Source organism: Triticum aestivum, chromosome 6A (assembly GCF_018294505.1).
Source record: "Triticum aestivum cultivar Chinese Spring chromosome 6A, IWGSC CS RefSeq v2.1, whole genome shotgun sequence".
In the NCBI taxonomy this organism is placed as follows: domain Eukaryota; kingdom Viridiplantae; phylum Streptophyta; class Magnoliopsida; order Poales; family Poaceae; genus Triticum; species Triticum aestivum.
Window position 1 is genome coordinate 4083098 of NC_057809.1, and position 6878 is coordinate 4089975.

The window sequence follows — 6878 nt, forward strand, 5'->3', positions numbered from 1 at the left end:
TTCCATGAAAACATTTTTGTACACTTTATTTATTAGCCATATGTGCAAAGAAAATTACACTACTTTTTTTTCCTTTTGAGAAACACATGAACTGATTTTTTCTTTTTAGCAGAACGAAAGCAAAAAAAAAAAACTTTGAATACATGGGCTTTGGTTTAACGGTTTCACAACAGCAGCAGTAAATTTGTTTTTCGAGGGAACCACAGCAGCAGTAATTAGAACCATGGGCTCATTTTAGTTAACAAATAAATTGGGCTGGACTTGGATGGGCCAACTTTCTTTGGCTAGGGCGCGCCGCACATGCCGAACATTCGTCGATAGCTACGTGCGGCGCGGTCTTCGACTGGCCAAGCAAGGCTGCTGCGCTCACGGGCCCGCGCATGTCATTATGCGCAACCATAGTCGAGGAAGACACACGAGCTGGCCGCGTACAACATGGCTTCCTGGCAGTGCCCATCGGCTTGTCAGCGGGGAAGAAGGCCCACGTTGTAGCGCACCTCATCGAGTACCTGGTGGCTGGCATAGAGGTTGCTGCCGACGATCTGCCGTCTTGACGCGATGGAGGAAATCCGGAGGCGCATGGTAGGTATCACTAGCTCTTTTTTTTTGGAAAGTGAATATATTAGGTGTGAGTAGCTGCGTTTGATGAGTGATGTCACTGGCTACTTGATTGGCGGGCTATGATGAGACAGGATACAAAGTTATTTCATTCTTGTTCCACTGCGCCAAACGAGCTCTTAGGACCGGAATTAGAGAGTATGGGGTGTCAATTTTAAGGATTTCAAGGTAAGGGTTCGATTCAGACTGGGAGTATGAACTCAACGTTTATTTCGAATTTTTCTGATTATGCAAACTAACCAAACTAGCTTAGACTATTTTCGAAGGTGCACTACTACCACACTATGAATGTGAGTAACCTAGATAACTAGACTTATAATAATAAAGATTAGTCTAACAATTCTCGCCGTCCTCCGCATCATCTTCTCGACTCTGCCATGGATCAGCGCTGTTGGGGCCGTGAGAGCCTCCCCGTGTCGCCATCCGCCTATCCCCGCCCAGAAGGGAGAATATGAGCATGGAAAAATACGCTAGCAGCTGAGATGTGTAGAGTGTTTAATTGTTGAATTCAAATGGATGTTATGGTGCACGCAGCCTCCCGTCGCCGTTCAACGTTGCTGCCAAAACGACGACTGGAGAAGGAGACTATAAGTCTCTCCTGCGTGTTTCACGTCCGCACATGTCTCCTTGTTTTTCTGTCCAGGCTGCATGATTCATGAAGCAGTAGTCTTTAAATGCTAATACCAAAGCAAAGAAAATGATCTATAATTGATCTTCTGAGTCTTGTTAGTGATTTAACTATGATAATGATGTTCACATCACCTCATCATAATACGCACCATAGAAAGGCAATGCTTGTATAGTATAAACCCAGTGCATTAGTGTTACTAGTGCGCTCGCTGATTAACCTCTTGCGCTGGCCATCATCATATTTGTCATCGCCACTCGTGGCCGTCGTTGTAGAGGTTTCTCAGCTTCCCCCCTCTTTTCCCACTCTAATTTGTCACCATGCCAGATCGGGTTAGTTTGGTAATTTTTCACTTTTTGAACAAACTGCATAAAAGCGGAATTTTGAATTTCGTAGTATGTGCTTGTACATGTTGTAGAGCTACACAACCCTCAAACAGTTCTAAATGTTTTCCTCGGAAAAATATATATGATAGTTGATTGTATTTTTAGTTCTAACCACAATCTAAAAACAAGAACGAGCTGATTACATTTAGGTCCTGATTATTTTGCAGCAAAAATCTTCAGAGGAGCAAAAGCTAGAGCCAGCCTGTTGGGTCTTGTTTTCTTTGGTCCGTGACTCACCATTGACAAGTAGAAAAATGGGAATAAACTTGGGACCTCCTAGTCCATGCTCCAAGGCTATTTCTCATCTATTGCGACAGATTCTTTGGTCTCGCCTCTGGCAATCCACCAATTGGGCAGGCTCTACACTATAGATCATGTAGCGGTTTTAGTAAGATTTTATGGACCTGTTCGGACCAGTTTTAGACCCTTCCGTGTGGTTTTCTTCCTCTTTCATTTCTATTTGTTTTTATATCTGTTATCCTTTTTTTGGGGTGCCAAGAACAGCGAGGGCTGCCGCCTGTAGTGGGGCGCCCCCGGCCGCACGCTCCACGTCGTTTTCCGGCACCTCGAGGGTGGCAACAACCCGCCGTTGAGGTACCCTGCCGCCCCGGTCCGGAGCGGCGGCCAATGGATGCCGAGGAGGACGGCGTCCTCTTCTTTCTCCTCCTCCTGTTCCTTCTCACATTCTTCCGGGTCGCCGGCGCTGTTCAGCGTCAAGGCAGAGCCCGCGGAGATGCCGCTCGGCCGGCGCACCCGCAGTGCCGGCATCGTCATCAACGAGGGCGGGCGCGCCTCCTCCTCGGCTCCTCCCCGCTTCGTCAAGACGAAGACAGAGCCAGGGCTCGCCGCCTCCGTGAAGACGGAGCCCGGGCTCGCCCCCATGAAGACACAGCCAGGACCCGCCGCCGTGAAGACGGAGCCAGGGCTCTCCGACGCAGCAGCCTTGAAGTGGACGCGCGAAGACTGGGCGTGGACGGAGCTAGAGTGCTAGTGCCGCGCCCTAGAGCAGATCGTCGCTCAGCGCCGTGGCCGCGACGAGGGAGGCGTCGTCGTTCTCAACGACGCGCCGCCGCTGGTCCGCCAGGGCAACCCCATGCGGGGGTCCAACAGGGGCGGCCGCGTGAAGGAGGAGAAGGACGACGAGGACTACGGCGATGACGGCGACGGCGGCGACTTTGCCGCGCTCAGCGCGTTCTTTGGCCTGTAGTTAGGGCCTTTGTTTTTTTAAGTATTTCACTTTCTTGTGTAAAAAACTATTTAAGTTGCCTAAGTAATGTCATGCTTGCCAATTTTAGCTGAATCTTTGTCCGGTTCGCCGAATTTTAACAGAATTCCTTTTCAAAAAAAAAAAACGACTTCTAGGACCGACCCTGGGGCCGGCGGCTGGGAACCAGAAAACCCCCATGCCGATTTTAGCGCCGATTAGCCCTCAGGAGGCGATTTTGCGAGCCCCCTGGAGGGCCAACGGCTGAAGATGCTCTAAGCATGCGCATAACCGAACCATAAACCAACTTGCTCGACTGTTCTTCAAAATCAACAATACGTACTTTCCAGAATAGACTAAAAGAATTATTTAAGTGGGGCAATTAATGCGATCCAGTGATCAGCACACAAGCTACCTCGTTTGAGCGTGGCATGCACATGCCCCTCTTGTTTGCAATTTGTGCTTTCGCCTTGGGTATAGCCAACTGCTGCAGTGGCTAATTAGTGTTGCCATTTGGTATATGTAGTTATAATTTATAGTCACTCATATAACAAGTTTTTTCATCTTCTCTTTATCTCTTTCTTCATATGTATTGCGTTTGTCTAGTAGTAGGCATATAATTTGGCTCTTGCATGTGAGCCCACTCTCATCATTTTTTTACGTCTCTCTTCTTCAGATAGACAAAAATACCATGTAAACAGGCTATAAACCCATAATTTTACTTGCTCTTAGAAGCGCAACTTGCCTCAGTGAAGAGGAGCTCATCATGTAAATTGTCTGATTAGCAAAGGGTAAAAGGTTGACATTCATATAGATATGATCGACATAACTATGAAGTATCTTGCAATAAATTGTTTTCTAAATAGTGACGATGCATGCACATTCATATAGATGTCGATTATGCCTCTGTTGCGGCTTCCCCGACCTCCCCGACACCACCATCAAGTTCGCCATCAGCCACCGCCTCTTTCACTCTGTTTCCACCTCCGATTAGGACTCGTAGCCATCTCTAGTCGACACCATGGTCACCGCCGCCTTGCCATGGCCACCACTACCTTGCCAAGGCCAATCCTCTTGGTGCGGCTCGGGCTTCGCCGCCGCCAATCTGGTTCTTGAAAATAGGACTGCTAGGTTGCTCGGTTCGGTCCAGATCACCATCGGCCAGTCCAAACGATTGCTCGGTGAGCCAGTGTTATTCTTCCTTATTGTCTCACCAATAGAAAGAGCTTAGGTAATTTTTTTGAGAATCTGTGTATTCTATACTGTTTTTATTATTTTATAGAACTACATATGCATTTACACTCAAGGTATTATATACCAAAGAAAAGGAGCAAAAGCATCAGCCAGCTTACTGGGCATTGTTTATTCGGTCCGCAATGCGGTTCGTCACAGATAAGACGCAATAAGTTCCCATAAAAAAGGCAACAAGTACGAGGGAGAGAAGAAGAAAAAAGGGATTATCAAAAAAAAAAGGAGGAGAAGAAAAAGGGGACCCGACGGCGGTGCGGCCCTCCGTCCCCCCTTCGCCCGATCCCGACGATCGACGGCGGTGCTGGGAGCAACGGTGAGCGCCCCTAATTCCTGCTGCTTCTGCCCCAATTTCTCTTTGGCAAGCATCCGCTGATGATTCTCTACCTCTCCTTTGCGTTGCGTGTAGGAACCCTAGCTCTAGACTGAAGCAGGTATGAGTCGCCGACGTTCCTTGCCGGCGAAGGCGCCCCCGCTGGAGGACGAGGACCTCCTCGGTGAGATCCTCCTCCGCCTCCCTACACAGCCATCCGCGCTCCCCCGTGCATCTTCTGTATGCAAGCGCTGGCGCCGCATCCTCTCCGACCCCGAGTTCCTCCGCCGCTTCCGCGGGCACCACCAGAAACCTCCTCTGCTCGGCTTCTTCGAGAGATGTGTTGACTGCAGGCCCTTCTTCCTTCCCATACTAGACCCGCCTGACCGCATTCCTGCCGCTCGCTTCTCCTTGTCAAGCATCAGAATACCCTACCATGAGCGATGGGACTTCCAAGGCTGCCGGCACGGGCTTGCCGTCCTGATCAACCAGTTTCAGCGCAAGGTTGCCGTGGTGGATCCCATCACTGGCCAAGAGCACCGCATTGCTTTTCCATTAATGGGACTCGACATAGATAAAAACAGGTATCACTGCTGGTACGCTGCGATACTGTGCACCGACGCTGAAGATGGACATGTGCACGGAGATTGCTTCTCGAGCACGTTCAAATTGGCTTTGATCTGCAACTGGGACACACATATATTCGCTTGCCTCTACGAATCGACGTCTCGTGTGTGGGGAGATACTGTCTATGCGCAGTCCATATATAGCGTAGATTTTTCGAGACCAAGCGTCCTAGTTGGGAATGTGCTTTACTGGTTACTTGGCCGAGGTGGTGTCCTTGCGTTTGACTCTGAAGCGCAGAGTATTGGTGTGATTAAGAAACCGGCTGACCCCCATATTACTTCGGAGTACTACATCATCCAGCTCTTACGGACAAAGGATAATGGACTTGGTTGCGCTGTTCTGGCAAAACATATCATCAAGCTATGGGAGAGGAAATTGAACAGAGGTGGTGTCCATGGATGGGTGTTGCAGCAGAAAACCATTCAATTGGAGGAGCACTTTCCACACACAATGCAAAGTGACATCACCAGTGTGCTGATGGTGGGATATGATGAGGACACAAATGTGATTGTTCTTTCTACGATGATTGGTGTATTTATGCTCCATGTTGATACGTTGCAAGTCAAAAATATTATGAAAATGGATAGCATATGCTACATCTTATTTTATCCCTATAGAAATTTCTATACCACAGGTAATAGTTTCCTATATACATTGCACAAGCAAACACATTCAAATTAGTTTGTTTTTTCGGGATTCATTCAATTACTTTTGACACCTGATTGGTGTAATATTGTTTATATGATTACGGACCAACTTGATACCTAAGAATCATTCAGTTGTTTGTTAGTTTGTCGCTCCAGGAATTGGCAACTTAATGCTAAAACTTGACTTGATGCAAACTACCCATATCATTAATATAGATTACATCACCTACCACGGCTTTTATCCATAATTTTTTTCTATTATCCAGGTCATACCACATTATGTACATTTCACAAAGAGAACAAATTCCTTTTTTTTAGTGTGTTCAACTCTAGTTTGGTATATGATTTCTATAATGTTTTTCAGGTGATCATGGTCAACTAGATATATAATAATAATTTTAATTGCTTTGCTAGTCGATCCGGTGATGATTTGGTGATGTGATTTCTTAGTTATAAATGCTAAGTATGGTCATAAGCTTGTAATGGATCTTTTTAGCTTAAGTTTTCTAACACGTGGAAACTTAGTGAAATCATCTGATTTGTGAACTAGTTACTAAGTTGGCACATTTTTAAGCTTAGTGCTTCTCTCCATATGTTTAATCGACATCATCTGTTTGTAGTCAGGGGTGTTTCCTGAGGAGATGCTGGAGCTGTGAACGTAAACACGTGAGGTCTGCTAACGTGCTATGTTAGTTCAACAGGTCATGTCACTTTATCTCTTCTTTGTCTGGTCTAACTATATCCTTTTGTATGGTTAATTAATAAGGTGATGTGTGATATATTGTTGGAGGCCTCTATGGCATGAAATTGATATACTTCTAATGTGAACCTCTCTCATGGACTTGATATGGGAAGTAAATCTTGAATGACTAGATAATCAGGAAGCTGAGATGGCGACATTGAGTCAATGTTCTTTCAGATTGTATACTGCGATCATGCGTACTTGTTCAGCCGAAAATTAGTTTGAGAAAATGTGAATTGGTAGAAGGCGTGTAGTAGTACCAACTACAAATTAATTGCTTTTTCATTGCAGGCCGATGTTAGTTTGTTCATCTTTGGATTGCTGCATACCTAAAAAAATGCAAGATAAAACTTCATCGGTTTTTCAGCAGGTGTGTCTTGTAAAATATTGTTTTTGACCGATGACGATATTGATTGATGTGCAGGTACCTGGAGTTCTCTTTGAGCTGCTGAGAAGCAGAAATGG